This window comes from Macaca thibetana, chromosome 11 (assembly GCF_024542745.1).
Source record: "Macaca thibetana thibetana isolate TM-01 chromosome 11, ASM2454274v1, whole genome shotgun sequence".
NCBI classification, from domain to species: Eukaryota; Metazoa; Chordata; class Mammalia; order Primates; family Cercopithecidae; genus Macaca; species Macaca thibetana.
In genome coordinates this window covers 100254735-100270703 of record NC_065588.1, presented here as the reverse complement: position 1 = coordinate 100270703, position 15969 = coordinate 100254735, and the positions used below count along the sequence as shown (strand labels likewise).

At 42.9% G+C, this 15969-nt stretch overlaps 2 protein-coding genes across 11 annotated transcripts in view; both read left to right on the top strand.

The window, feature by feature from the left end:
* LOC126930917 (protein BRAWNIN) overlaps positions 1 to 15969 on the top strand; it is a 732366-nt gene that overhangs the window by 631557 nt on the left and 84840 nt on the right. The gene's annotated exons all lie outside the window — the stretch shown is intronic.
* The window catches only part of GLT8D2 (glycosyltransferase 8 domain containing 2), a 73556-nt gene that overhangs the window by 14731 nt on the left and 42856 nt on the right, over positions 1 to 15969 (top strand). The window lies entirely within an intron of this gene.

Below are 15969 nucleotides of genomic sequence, written 5' to 3'. Positions count from 1 at the left end.
CCTCTGACAGTCCAGTCGTCCAAGTGTTCCTCATACCGTAATATGTCATCTCTCCAGCACTTTGGTTTCTTCCTTTCTTCCTTCAAACACCTCTCTTTTATTTCCCATTCTTTCTTTATTTCTTCTTTGTGCTTCCTCTTTCGTTGCTGAGAGAAAATGAGGTTCATTAAGCCACAGCCCTCATAGTTTTCATTTCTAGTTCCCGAGGAAAATGATTCTAAATCCTTTTTAATTTCAGCATTTTCCAAAGAATGTTCTGAAAAACAGTCCCATGGGAAACTCTGTGAACTATATTACCCTCTTAGAGATCGCAAGACATAATAGCATTTTAAAGGTCCTGAGAAGTCCTGTAGTAGAGAAATCCTCTTAAGGTTGTTTAACGCAATGATTCCCAAACGGTTGATGGCTGAACCACTTTATCGCATAACATAAGTTAACATTTCTAGGACCACACTTTGGGATGTGCTATTCTGGCCACACTTGTTTTCGCTTTGGTTCCTCTTATGGACATCCTATTTCCCACCTTCCCTGGAGCTCATCCAAGGGGATACCTTGTTTTTCCTTCTCAAGTTAAGGACATAAGATTATCATATGTGTTGTATTGGTATATAGAAAATCTGGCCTAAAGTGGAGATCAGAGGTCAGCAAACTTTTTCTGCAACGGGCCTGATAATAAGCCATATGGTTTCTGTTGCAACTGTTCAACTCTGCTGTTGTAATGTTAAAATAGACATAAAGAAAACAAAAAATAAGCATGGCTATGTTCTAACAAAACTTTATTTACAAAAACTAGTGTCAGGCAGGATTTGACCTGGGGCCATAGTTTGCTGACCCCTAATCTAAAGGCTTTTTGTGAAAGAATTTCTCATGCCAGCACAGGAGAAAGCAAGACAAATTCTTTGTAAACTGAAGACTCTCTTGTCCTGCTCCCCTAGTGCTATGGTCTGAATGTTTGTGTCCCCCCAAAATTCGTATGTTGAAACTCTAACTCCCAAGGTGATGCTATTAGGAAGTGGGGCCTTTTGGCAGTGGTAACCTGGTGGTTAGGTCATGAGGACAGCACCATCACCAATGGAATTAGTGTCCTTATAAAATAGGCCTAAGAGACCGAGCACAGTAACTCACGCCTATAGTCCCAGCACTTTGGGAAGCCGAGGCGGGTGGATTACTTGAGGTCAGGAGTTTGAGACCAGCCTGACCAACATGGAGAAACCCCTTCTCTACTGAAAATACAAAAAATTAGCTGGGCATGGTGGCACATGCCTGTAATCCCAGCTACTCGGGAGGCTGAGGTAGGAGAATCGCTTGAACCCAGGAGGTGGAGGTTGTGGTGAACTGAGATCACACCATTGCACTCCAGCCTGGGCAACAAGAGTGAAACTCCGTCTTAAAGAAAAAAAAAAAAAGAATAAAAAGGCCTAAGAGAGCTGGTTCACCCCTTCCACCATGGAGGACACAGCTAGAACGTGCTATCTATGAACCAGAAAGTAGGCCCTCACTGTCATGCGCGTCCGTATGAAGAGACCACCAAACAGGCTTTGTGTGAGCAATAAAGCTTTTTAATCACCTGGGTGCAGGTGGGCTGAGTCCAAAAAGAGACTCAGCGAAGGGAGATAAGGGTGGGGCCGTTTTATAGCATTTGGGTAGGTAAAGGAAAATTACAGTCAAAGGGGTGTTGTTCTCTGACGGGCAGGAGTGGGGGTCACAGGGTGCTCAGTGGGGGAGCTTTTTGAGCCAGGATGAGCCAGGAAAAGGACTTTCACAAGGTAATGTCATCACTTATGGCAAGGACTGGCCATTTTCACTTCTTTTGTGGTGGAATGTCATCAGTTAAGGTGGGGCAGGGCATTTTCACTTCTTTTGTGATTCTTCAGTTACTTCAGGCCATCTGGGCTTATACGTGCAAGTCACAGGGGATGCGATGGCTTGGCTTGGGCTCAGAGGCCTGACACCAGACACTGAATCTACCGGCACCTTGATCTTGGGCTTCCCAGCTTTAAGAACTATAAGAGGCCGGGCGCGGTGGCTCAAGCCTGTAATCCCAGCACTTTGGGAGGCCGAGGCGGGTGGATCACGAGGTCAGGAGATCGAGACTATCCTGGCTAACATGGTGAAACCCCGTCTCTACTAAAAATACAAAAAAAAAAAAAACTAGCCGGGCGTGGTGGCGGGTGCCTGTAGTCTCAGCTACTTGGGAGGCTGAGGCGGGAGAATGGCGTGAACCCGGGAGGCGGAGCTTGCAGTGAGCCGAGATCACGCCACTGCACTCCAGCCTGGGAGACACAGCGAGACTCCGTCTCAAAAAAAAAAAAAAAAAAAAAAAAGAACTATAAGAAATAAAGTTGTGTTGTTTAGAAGCCACCCAGTTCAGGCAGGCATGGTAGCTCATGCCTGTAATGACAGTACTTTGGGAGGCTAATGTGGGAGGATCTCTTGAGGCCCGGAGTTCAAAACTGGACTATGCAACATAGCAAGACTCTGTCCCTACAAAAAATTTTTTTTAATTAGCTGGACATGGTGGTGGTGCATGCCTGTAGTCCCAGCTATTTGGGCGACTGAGGTGAGGGGACTGCTTGAGCCCAGGAATTTGAGGCTATAGTAAGCTACAATCATGCCACCATACTCCAGCCTGGGCTAAGGGAGGAGACTACCCCTCATATCATCTTATGCCCAATTTCTGCCTCCAAAGAAAGAAGAAGTAAAAACTAAAAGGCAGAAATGAAATCCACAGGCAGACAGCCTGGTGCCGCACCCTGGGCCTGGTAGTTAAAGATCGACCCCTGACCTAATTGGTTCTGTGATCTATAGATTACAGACATTGTATAGGAATGCGCTGTGAAAATCCCTATCTTGTTTTGTTCCGATCTAATTACCGGTGCATGCAGCCCCCAGTCACATACCCCCTGCTTGCTCAATCAATCACGACCCTCACACATGCACCCCCTTAGAGTTGTGAGCCCTTAAAAGGGACAGAAATTGCCCACTCGGGGAGCTCAGCTCTTGAGACAGAAGTCTTGCCGATGCCCCTGGGCGAATAAACCCCTTCCTTCTTTAACTCGGTGTCTGAGGAGTTTTGTCTGAGGCTTGTCCTGATACAGGGCGATAGAGTAAGACTGTGTCAAAAAAAAAAAAAAAAAAAGCCACCTGGTTAATGGTATTTTGTTGCAGCTCAGTGAATGGAGTAAGACACCTGTTCTATGTATCTTGGTGAATCTTGAGTAAACCTTTCACATATAGCAAAAAGTCAAAAGGCAAGAGGTATTTTGTTAGAGGACAGACTCCTGAGTCCTGCTTTTGTCCTTTCTCTTTCCTTCAGTGAACCCTTACTCTTGTCCTGTTAATGACTTTGTAGCTTGCATAGCTTAAAATGAAGTGCTGTGTTAAATGTGTTTTAATGCATTTGAGAACTTCAGGGTGCAAGTCTTGCAGAGTTAACTTACAGAGCTTATGTCAGTTGCTTGACACAGTGATAGCAACCATAGCAATGGAAAGTGGTTGGCTGTAGTAACTCTCAAGGTGGTTAAGAATGTGAACTCAGAGCCAGGCTGCCTGCGTGTAAATATTAGCTCTGCCACTCATTAATTGTGTGACCCTTGGCAGATCTCTTAATTCTCTGAGCCTCAGTTTTCTTACCTGTGTATTGGAATAATAACCTTAAGGAGTTATTGTGATAATCAATGAATTAATATTTGTAAAAGTCTTAGAACAATGCCTGGCACCTAGAATTGCTACGTAAGTGTTAAAATAATAATAGTTAATACTTATGTAGCAATAGTTTTGTAATATACAGAACAATCCCATTTTACAGATAGGGTTTTGTAAGTCACCCACAGTTACACAGCTAATTGGGATTCACAGTCAGCTCTGTCTAAGGATAAAGCCCATATTTCCACTAATGTACACAGCTCTCATATTTAAGTCATTCAACAGTACTTTTAGGAATCCCCCCTTTTATCTTCCCTTTGATTCCCAGATCATTTCCTATTACTCCCTACCTGCACCCATGGCGACATGATTAATCAATCACAGCACTCTCCCTTCCTTCCTTCCTTCCTTCTTTCCTTCCTTCCTTCCTTCCCTCCTTCCTTCCTTCCTTCCTTCCTTCCCTCCCTCCCTCCCTCCCTCCCTCCCTCCCTCCCTCCCTCCCTCCCTCCTTCCTTCCTTCCTTCCTCCTTCCTTCCTTCCTTCCTTCCTTCCTTCCTTCCTTCCTTCCTTCCTTCCTTTCTTCCTTCCTTCCTTCCTTCCTTCCAGTAATGGTTTTAGATTTCTTCTCAGTCTGGCAATCCCAACAGCCCATACCATAGCTGATCAGAGCTGACATGTAAAATGAAACATAGGGGCACTGATTTTTGGAGTATTTTTCTGAAGAGCCTTTCCCACTTTGCTTTTTGTTCCAAGGCAGAGCAAATTCCCTTAGCCACTGCCAGGTCTCAAAACATTCTTTCCAGGTTTGGCTACATGTCTAAACTCTTTGGCATCTGGTAAAATGGCTCCCCATGCAAGGTCTTCAGGGGCTTATTTTTAAACTTACAGGCCTCTTCTCATGCCCAGAACAACTCTCTGAACTCTCTTTTTCTTCCTACTCACAGGCCCTAGAACCTCAACCTTCTTTTCTCCCCTCTTTGAAGATGCTACTGCCCAGTGCCTTGCCTGCCCTGCAGTGACTCCCAGCTCCACCTCTCTGTCTGTCCTGAAGACAGGCCTGCAGGCAATTTCATGTTAAAGTCTTGGCTATTTATTACCACAGAGAAACCACACACAGAAGTCACTCAGTCTAGGAAAGCTCACAGAGGTGGAAGGGGCGCAGTTCTGGGGCTCTTTGTTGTGATGGTAGCAGGAAGGCTGATAAGACAACCAGAGCCCTCTGCTTTTATTCCTGGAGTGGGATCATCAGCAGTTCCCCTCCTTCTGGCTGACCCCTTTCTTTCTGGGACTGAAGAGCAGAGCAACAAGAACCTCTTCCCTTTTCTTTCTCTCTCCTGATTCTCATTGATTCAACACACATTTATTGAGTTCCCACCTTGGGGCAGGACAGGCAGATGGAGGTGAGGAGGCCACAATCTCTGTCCTCAATGGTCTGTGTGGTGGTTTAGTAGAGGAGACAGGCACACCACAGTATTAGACAATGGTCTGGTTAGGCTGGGCTCAGTGGCTCATGCGTGTAATCCCAGTATTTGGGAGGCCAAGGTGGGTGGATCACTTGACGTTAGGAGTTTGAGATCAGCCTGGCTGATGTGGTAAAACTCTCATCTCTACTACACACACACACACACACACACACAAAGAATAAAAGAATAAAAGCCAGACGTAGCCCACGCCTGTAGTTGCAGCTACTTGAGAGGCTAACACACAAGAAGGCTGGGAGGCAGAGGTTGCCAGTGAGCCAAGATCATGCCACTGCATTCCAGCTTGGTTGACAGAACAAGACTCCATCTTAAAAAAAAAAAAATTCTGGTGAGTGCAGGGATAGGAATGGAGACTGGAGGAGCACCCAGCCAGGGTAATTAGGTGAGGCTTCCTGGAGGAGGCAGTGCCTGAGTTGAATTTTTAATGCACAAGTAACAATTTGTTAGGGAAGGAGGAAGGGGAAGGCTGTTCCAAGCAGAGGGGACTGCCTGAATCAAAGTCCAGAGGGAAGAAAAGTATAGACTTGGGTGTGGAGGACAGTGGAGGCCCGGAGACTGCAAAGCAGTTTGGCATGGACAGAGGCATGCCACGGAGGACCAGTGGCCAACTTAAGAAGCTCAGGCCTTAACCTCCTGTACCAGCTTCCAGTGAAAGGCTTTAGGCAGGAAAGGAACACTCAGAGTTGGGTTTCAATCATTCAATACAATTCTACCCGGCAAGTGGCTTGTATTTTCAAAAAAAAAAAAAAAAAATTAATGTCATCCAAAAAGGCAGTGGGTATGGGATGGGGCTGATCAGGAGTAAAAAATAATAATAATAATAAAAAGACAATATTTGAATAATGGGGGAAATTTGAATATGGACTGCTTACTGGATGTTATTAATGTGATTTTAGGTGTAATAATGGCATTGGGGATATATAGGAGAATGTCCTTCTTTTAAAGATAGATATGCTGAAATATTTAGGGGGAGAAGTGTCATGATGTCTACAATTTCCAAAAATATATATGTGCATATGAAGTTCAGTTAAGTAAATATGTCACCATGTTAGCAACTGGTGGATCTGGTGAAAGGTATGTGACTATTTATTCTTCGAACTTTTCATCAGACTTGAAATGTTTCAAGCGAAAAAAGGAAAAAGGAAATCAAAACAAAAAATTAAGGCTACTCAAGCTGCATTTGTGTTTCAAATGAACTTGATATGATTATCAAACAACAAAAACTTACTATGGCCGTTAGGCCAGTGATGGATTGAGGAAGGGGAGGGTACAGAAATTCTAAAGACAGGAAGACCAGGTGGGAGGTTATTGCCGAGGTGTAATTAGTAGGACTCAGTGATTGAAGGAGAATTTGGAAAGAGCAGTTGAAGAGGAATCTGAGAACCCCAGAGAAGGAGTTTCTGTAGGGGAGGTGCTGATTTCAGTTGTGAGTGTAGGGGGTTTGAGATACTTGTGCAGCACCCTGAGGAGAGGGTTGCACATTCATCCTTTCGGTCCATAAATGTTTTCTGAGGGCTTATATTGCCAGGCACTTGTCTAGATGCTGGATATATGGCAATGAATGAAACAAAATTTCCTGCCTTCATGGGGCTTATGATCTATCATTTGGAGGGCAGACAGTACACTGGTGATGAGGAGGCAGTCTGTTGGAAGATAGTAATTGCTGAGAGGATGCAATTTGTGCATTGTTGGGGTTAGAGGCTTTTGACTAAGAGACTGAGATACATGAGGGAGCACTCCATGTAGATATCTGGGAAGAGGATTCCAGGCAGCAGGAATAGCACGAGGCAAGGCTCTGAGGCAGGAGGCTGTCTGGCAAGGAAGCCAGTGTGATCATGCGAGACCTGATGGGAGGATGCTGCAATGACTTTGGTTTTTACTCTGAGAGAGACAGGAAGGTCTTGGAAGGTTTTGAACAGAGCACAGCACAGTGTGACTCATATTTTCACAGGTTCACTCTGGCTGCTTTATTGAAAATCAGCTGAAGGGAGACAAAGGCAGAATAACATAGTCAAAGGCTAATAATGTGCCAAGGTGGAGCCACAGAAGGTGGTAAAAATTCTGGATCTATTTTGAAAGTAGAACTGACAAGATTTACTGTTAGTGCACATGGGAATGAGAAACAGAGAGGAGTCAAGGAAACACCAAGCTGAATTTTTGTGGAGCAATTTAAAAAACAGAGTCACAGCTGGGCGCTGTGGCTCACACCTGTAATCCCAGCACTTTGGGAGACTGAGGTGGGCGGATCACCTGAGATCAGGAGTTCAAGACCAGCCTGGCCAACATGGCAAAACTCCGTCTCTACTGAAAATACAAAAATTAGCTGGGCGTGGTGGTGCACACCTGTAATCCTAGCTACTAGGGAGGCTGAGGCAGGAGAATCTCTCAAACCTGGGAGGCAGAGGTTACAGTGAGCCAAGATTACACCACTGTATTCCAGCTTGAGAGACAGACAAAACTCCATCTCAAAAATAAAAATAAAAACTAAATGGAGTCACCATGAACTGATTTGGGGAAGATTATGCGAGGGGCATGTTTCTGGGGAAATACCAGAAGCTCAGTTTTGGACACGTGGATTCCTGTAAGTGGAGATGCCAAGTGGCATCTGGAGTCTGGAATCCATGTGAGAAGGCTGGCCTGGAGACAAATTTGGGAGTTGTCATCATATAAATTATATTTAAAGCCATGAGACAGGATAAAGTCTCCTAAGGAGGGAGTTTAGAGAAAGAAGAGAAGAAATCACCAAGGTGTTCTAACATGTAGATGTTTAGGAGGTAGGAGCAACCAGTGAAAGAGACCAAGAATGAGCCATCAGAAAGGTGGAGGAAAAGCAGGTGAGCCAAGTCCCCTGGACCACGTACAGGAAGCGTATAAGGAGGAGAGAGCGGGCACGTAATCTGCTAGCCAGAAGATGTTCCTCCCAGACTCTGCCCCATTCCAGTTTCTCTTGGTTCCAGATCTCTGCCTTTTACTCTACTCCAAGCTTGTCCAACCCGTGGCCCACAGGTCGCATGCAGTGCTGGACAGCTTTGGATGCAGCCCAACACAAATTCGTCAACTTTCTTAAAACATTATGAGATTTTTTTGTGTGTGTGATTTTTTTGTTTAGTTCAAAAGCTGTGGTTCATGTTAGTGTATTTTATGTGTGGCCCAAGACAATTCTTTTTCAGTGTGGTCCAGGGAAGCCAGAAGATAGGACACTCCACCCTACACATTCTTAAGCTGTCCGGCATCACTTCCTTGGTTCTCCAGTTCTCCATCCCTGAGACTATCAGTTTTCTACCTCTTTATAACTCTGATCCCTCTCTTAATTCCCCACAATCAGCTTATCCCAGGGCTTCAGTTCTGCAAACATTTCTTGAGCACCTATTTAATCTACTGGAATATCTTTGACTTCAAATACCAGAAACACTGATTTACAGCAGCCTAAACACATGGGTTGATTTCTCTTACATAAGAAGTTTGGAGGAGGTAGGTATTGATGGCATTGATTCAGCAGTTCAATGACAGAAGAGCTGACCATTCTGTGTAGCTCTTGACCTCTCCCTCATGGTCTCAAGGTGGCTGCCTAGCTCCAGCCATTATGGCCCCGTGCAAGGCAGGAGGAAGGGGGAGTTGACACTTCATCCAGAAAGGAGAAGTTTTCTCAGATGTTCCCAGTAGATTTCCACTTAAGTCTCTGAACATCAGATCTATATTATGTGGCTACTACTAGCTGCAAAGAAGGCTGGTAAAATCTTTATTTGCATTTTCCTGTCTCTCATGTGGAAACAGGCAAAGGAGAAAAGGATGGGAAGAGCTGTTGGATCAACCAGCTATCAAGGCTGCCGCACTACCAAGTGCCAAATGCTTGCCATGAACTGGAAATACAGAAATGATTAACGTAGTACCCATCCTGTCCCTGGAGTTTGCATTCTACTAAGGAAACATAAGAATGAACAGAGTATCTTGGCTTGGTTTGGTGGGGACCAGGAGCCTTCCTTGACCCCCATGGTCTGAGTCAGGTGCCCCTCCTTGATGCTTAAACAATATCCCATGCTTACATCTACCAAGGCATCTAAGCATACTGCATTGCCATTATATATTTACTGGTGTCTCCCCTTCCCTTCCCCCAAATGTGGACTAACTGGGGACTTACCTTTGAATCTCTAGTGCCTGGGTGCCTGGTATATTTGTAGAGGTTGAGTAAATGTTTGTTGAATGAATAAATGAAACGTCAAGGGAGCCACCCTAATTACCTTCTTGTCCTGGGGGTTGGGCCCTTATCCCCTCTTAGCTTTTTGTTGTTGTTGCTGTTATTGTTGAGAAAGAGTCTTGCTTTGTCACCCAGGCTGGAGTGCAGTGGTGCGATCTATGTTCACTGCAACCTCTGCCTCCCAAGTTCAAGCAATTCTCCTGTCTCGGGCTCCTGAAGAGCTGGGATTACAGGTGCGTGCCACCACACCCAGGTAATTTTTTTTTTTTTGAGGCAGAGTCTCTCTGTCTCCCAGGCTGGAGTGCAATGACACGATCTTGCCTCACTGCAACCTCTGCCTCCCAGGTTCAAGTATTCTCTTATCTCAGCCTCCCGACTAGCTGGGATTACAGGCGCTCACCACCATGCCCAGCTAATTTTTGTATTTTTAGTAGAGACAGGGTTTTACCATGTTGGCCAGGCTGGTCTTGAACTCCTGACTTCAGATGATCCACCCACCTCGGCCTCCCAAAGTGCTGGGATTACAGGTGTGAGCCACCACGCCCAGCCCCACACCCAGCTAATTTTTGTATTTTCAGTAGAGATGGGGTTTCACCATGTTGGCCAGGCTGGTCTCGAACTCCTGACCTCAAGTGATCTGCTCACCTAGGCCTCCCAAAGTGCTGGGATTACAGGTGTGAGCCACCGTGCCCAACCCCTTATCATTTTTAGCTATAACTAGTTAACTCATATTTACATTCTAATAGCAAAATCTCTAACACCTTGCCAGAAAACAGTGCTGACTCCCCAATCACTTTTGTAAGGTTAAAAATAAATTTATTTATTCTCATATTCGGTAGAATTCTGAACTTACAAATTTACAGCCAGTAAAGTTACAATACAGCAGCTAAAAAGTTAAAAGTACCTATACACTCAAGTCTCATAGTACTTAGAAAATGGGATGCTTAATTTTTCAATTTGTTTTTTATTTCCAAGGGATGTATAGTTAATCTGACTCATTTGAATAACAGTGAGTGAATTGCAGATACTGTTATCAAAGATAGCAATTTTACAGGCATAAATAATTTTTTTATTATTATACTTTAAGTTCTAGGGTACATGTGCACAACATGCAGGTTCGTTGCATAGGTATACATGTGCCATGTTAGTTTGCTGCACCCATTAACTCGTCATTTACATTAGGTATTTCTCCTAATGCTATCCCTCCCCCTGCCTCCACCCCATGACAGGCCTTGGTGTGTGATGTTCCTTGCCCTGTGTTCTCATTGTTCAATCCCGCCTATGAGAGAGAACATGTGGTGTTTGTTTTTCTGTCCTTGTGATAGTTTGCTCAGAACGATGGTTTCCAGCTTCATCCATGTCCCTGCAAAGGACATGAACTCATCTTTCTTTTATGGCTGCATAGTATTCCATGGTGTATATGTGCCACATTTTATCATTGATGGACATTTGGGTTGGTTCCAAGCCTTTGCTATTGTGAATAGTGCCAAAATAAACATACGTGTGCATGTGTCTTTATAGCAGCATGATTTATAATCCTTTGGGTATATACCCAGTAATGGGATGGCTGGGTCAAATGGTATTTCTAGTTCTAGATCCTTGAGGAATTGCCACACTGTCTTCCACAATGGTTGAACTAGTTTACACTCCTACCAACAGTGTAAAAGCGTTCCTGTTTCTCCACATCCTCTCCAGCATCAGTTGTTTCCTGACTTTTTAATGATCGCCGTTCTAACTGGCATGAGATGGTATCTCATTGTGGTTTTGATTTGCATATCTCTGATGACCAGTGATGATGAGCAGCAGTTTTTCATGTGTCTGTTGGCTGCATAAATGTCTTCTTTTGAGGAGTGTCTATTCATATCCTTTGCCCACTTTTTGATGGGGTTGTTTTATTCTTGTAAATTTGTTTAAGTTCTTTGTAGATTCTGGATATTAGCCCTTTGTCAGATAGGTAGATTGCAAAAATTTTTCCCATTCTGTAGGTTGCCTCTTCACTCTGATGGTAGTTTCTTTTGCCATGCAAATCTCTTTAGTTTAATTAGATCCCATTTGTCTATTTTGGCTTTTATTGCCATTACTTTTGGTGTTTTAGTCATGAAGTCCTTGCCCATGCTTATGTCCTGAATGGTATTGCCTAGGTTTTCTTCTAGGGTTTTTATGGTTTTAGGTCTAACATTTAAGCCTTTAATCCATCTTGAATTAATTTTTATATAAGGGGTAAGGAAGGGATCCAGTTTCAGCTTTCTACATATGGCCAGCTAGTTTTCCCAGCACCATTTATTAAATAGGGAATCCTTTTCCCATTTCTTGTTTTTGTAGGTTTGTCAAAGATCAGATGGTTGTAGATGTGTGAGGTTATTTCTGAGGCCTCTGTTCTGTTCTGTTGGTCTATATGTCTGTTTTTGTACCAGTACCATGCTGTTTTGGTTACTGTAGCCTTGTAGTATAGTTTGAAGTCAGGTAGCATGATGCCTCCAGCTTTGTTATTTTTGCTTAGGATTATCTTGGCAATGTGGGCTCTTTTTTTGTTCCATATGAACTTTAAAGTATTTTTTTTCCAATTCTGTGAAGAAAGTCATTGGTAGCTTGATGGGGATGGCATTGAATCTATAAATTACTTTGGGCAGTATGGCCATTTTCACGATATTGATTCTTTCTATTCATGAGCATGAATGTTTGTCCATTTGTTTGTGTCCTCCTTTATTTCGTTGATCAGTGGTTTGTAGTTCTCCTTGAAGTGGTCCTTCACATCCCTTGTAAGTTGGATTCCTAGGTATTTTATTCCCTTTGTAGCACTTGTGAATGGGAGTTTACTCATGATTTTGCTCTCTGTTTGTCTGTTACTGGTGTATAGGAATGCTTGTGATTTTTGCACATTGATTTTGTATCCTGAGACTTTGCTGAAGTTGCTTATCAGCTTAAGGAGATTTGGGGCTGAGATGAGGGAGTTTTCTAAATATACAATCATGTTATCTACAAACAGGGACAATTTGACTTCCTCTTTTCCTAATTGAATACCCTTTATTTCTTTCTCTTGCCTGATTGCCCTGGCCAGAACTTCCAACACTGTGTTGAATAGGAGTGGTGAGAGAGGGCATCCCTGTCTTGTGCCAGTTTTCAAAGGGAATGCTTCCAGTTTTTGCCCATTCAGTATGATATTGGCTATGGGTTTGTCATAAATAGCTCTTATTATTTTGAGACACGTTCCATCAATACCTAGTTTATTGAGAGTTTTTGGCATGAAGGTCTGTTGAATTTTATTGAAGGCCTTTTCTGCATCTATTGAGATAATCATGTGGTTTTTGTTGTTGGTTCTGTTTATGTGATGGATTACGTTTATTGATTTGTGTATGTTGAACCAGCCTTGCATCCCAGGGATGAAGCCAATTTGATCGTGGTGGATAAGCTTTTTGATGTGCTGCTGGATTCAGTTTGCCAGTATTTTATTGAGGATTTTTGCATTGATGTTCATCAGGGATATTGGTCTAAAATTCTTTTTTTTTTGTTGTGCCTCTGCCAGCCTTTGGTATCAGGATGATGCTGGCCTTGTAAATGAGTTAGGGAGGATTTGCTCTTTTTCTATTGATTGGAATAGTTTCAGAAGGATTGGTACCAGCTCCTCTTTGTACCTCTGGTAGAATTCAGCTGTGAATCCATCTGGTCCTGGACTTTGGTTGGTAGGCTATTAATTATTGCCTCAATTTCAGAGCCTGTTATTGATCTATTCAGAGATTCAACTTCTTCCTGGTTTAGTCTTGGGAGGGTGTATGTGTCCAGGAATTTATCCATTTCTTCTAGATTTTCTAGTTTATTTGCATAGAGGTGTTCATAGTATTCTCTGATGGTAGCTTGTATTTCTGTGGGATCGGCGATGATATCCCCTTTATCATTTTTTATTGCATCTATTTGATTCTTCTCTCTTTTCTTCTTTATTAGTCTTGCTAGTGGTCTATCAATTTTGTTGATCTTTTCAAAAAACCAGCTCCTGGATTCATTGATTTTTTTGAAGGGTTTTTTTGTGTCTCTATCTCTTTCAGTTCTGCTCTGATCTTAGTTATTTCTTGCCTTCTGCTAACTTTTGAATTTGTTTGCTCTTACTTCTCTAGTTCTTTTAATTGTGATGTTAGGGTGTCAATTTTAGATCTTTCCTGCTTTCTCTTATGGGCATTTAGTGCTATAAATTTCCCTCTACACACTGCTTTAAATGTGTCCCAGAGATTCTGGTATGTTGTGTCTTTGTTCTCATTGGTTTCAAAGAATATCTTTATTTCTGCCTTCATTTCATTATTTACCCAGTAGTCATTCAGGAGCAAGTTGTTCAGTTTCCATGTAGTCGTGCAGTTTTGAGTGAGTTTCTTAATCCTGAGTTCTAATTTGATTGCACTGTGGTCTGAGAGACAGTTTGTTGTGATTTCTGTTCTTTTACATTTACTGAGGAGTGTTTTACTTCCAACTATGTGGTCAATTTTAGAATAAGTGTGATGTGGTGCTGAGAAGAATGTATATTCTGTTGATCTGGGGTGGAGAGTTCTATAGGTGTCTATTAGGTCCACTTGGTGCAGAGCTGAGTTCAAGTCCTGGATATAATTGTTAACCTTCTGTCTCATTGATCTGTCTAATATTGACAGTGGGGTGTTAAAGTCTCTCATTATTATTGTGTGGGAGTCTAAGTCTCTTTGTAGGTCTCTAAGGACTTGCTTTATGAATCTGGGTGCTCCTGTATTGGGTGCATATATATTTAGGATAGTTAGCTCTTCTTGTTGAATTGATCCCTTTACCATTATGTAATGACCTTCTTTGTCTCTTTTGATCTTTGTTGGTTTAAAGTCTGTTTTATCAGAGACTAGGATTGCAACCCCTGCTTTTTTTTTTTTTTTTTTTTTTTTTGCTTTCCATTTGCTTGGTAGATCTTCCTCCATCTCTTTATTTTGAGCCTATGTGTGTCTCTGCATGTGAGATGGGTCTCCTGAATACAGCACACTGATGGGTCTTGACTCTTTATCCAATTTGCCAGTCTGTGTCTTTTAATTGGGGCATTTAGCCTATTTACATTTAAGGTTAATATTGTTATGTGTGAATTTGATCCTGTCATTATGATGTTAGCTGGTTATTTTGCCCATTAGTTGGTGTAGTTTCTTCCTAGCATCGATGGTCTTTACAGTTTGGCATGTTTTTGCAGTGGCTGATACCAGTTGTTCCTTTCCATGTTTAGTGCTTCCTTCAGGAGCTCTTGTAAGGCAGGCCTGGTAGTGACAAAATCTCTCAGCATTTGCTTGTCTGTAAAGGATTTTATTTCTCCTTCGTTTAGTTTGGCTGGATATGAAATTCTAGGTTGAAAATTCTTTTCTTTAAGAATGTTGAATACTGGCCCCCACTCTCTTCTGGCTTGTAGAGTTTCTGCCGAGATATCCGCTGTTAGTCTGATGGGCTTCCCTTTGTGGGTAACCTGACCTTTCTCTCTGACTGCCCTTAACATTTTTTCCTTCATTTCAACCTTGGTGAATCTGACAATTATATGTCTTGGGGTCGCTTTTCTTGACAAATATCTTTGTGGCACTCTCTGTATTTCCTGAATTTGAATGTTGGCCTGCCTTGCTAGGTTGGGGAAGTTCTCCTAGATAATATCCTGAAGAGTGTTTTCCAACTTGGTTCCATTCTCTCCATCACTTTCAGGTACACCAATCAAACGTAGATTTGGTCTTTTCACCTAGCCCCATATTTCTTGTAGGCTTTGTTCATTTCTTTTTACTCTTTTTTCTCTTCTCTTCTCACTCTACTTCATTAATTTGATCTTCAATGACTGATACCCTTTCTTCCACTTGATTGAATTGGCTATTGAAACTTGTGCATGCATCATGTAGTTCTCGTGCCATGATTTTCAGCTCCATCAGGTCATTTAAGGCCTTCTGTACACTGTTTGCCATCGTCTAATCTTCTTTCAAGGTGTTTAGCTTCCTTGCAATGGGTTTGAACATCCTCCTTCAGCTCAGATAAGTTTGTTATTACCGACCTTCTGAAGCCTACTTCTGTTAGCTTGTCAAAGTCATTCTCCATCCAGCTTTGTTCGCTTGCTGGCGAGGAGCTGCGATCCTTTGGAGGAGAAAAAGCACTCTGGTTTTCAGAATTTTCAGCTTTTCTGCTCTGGTTTCTCCCCATCTTTGTGATTTTATCTACCTTTGGTCTTTGATATTGGTGACCTACAGTTGGGGTTTTGTGTAGATGTTCTTTTTGTCGATGTTGACACTATTCTTTTCTGTTTGTTAGTTTTCCTTCTAACAGTCAGGTCCCTCAGCTGCAGGTCTGTTGGAGTTTGCTGGAGGTCCACTCCAGAACCTGTTTGCCTCAGTATCACCAGCAGAGGCTGCAGAACAGCAAACATTTCAGAACAGCAAATATTGCTGCCTGATCCTTCCTCTGGAAGCTTCATTCCAGAGGGGCACCCACTTGTATGAGGTGTCAGTTGGCCCCTACTGGGAGATGTCTCCCAGTTAGGCTACACGGAGGTCAGGGACCCACTTGAGGAGGTAGTCTGTCCATTCTCAGAGCTCAAACACCGTGCTGGGAGAACCACTGCTCTCTTCAGAGCTGTCAGACAGGGACGTTTAAGTCTGCATAAGATTCTGCTGCCTTTTGTTCAGCTATGCC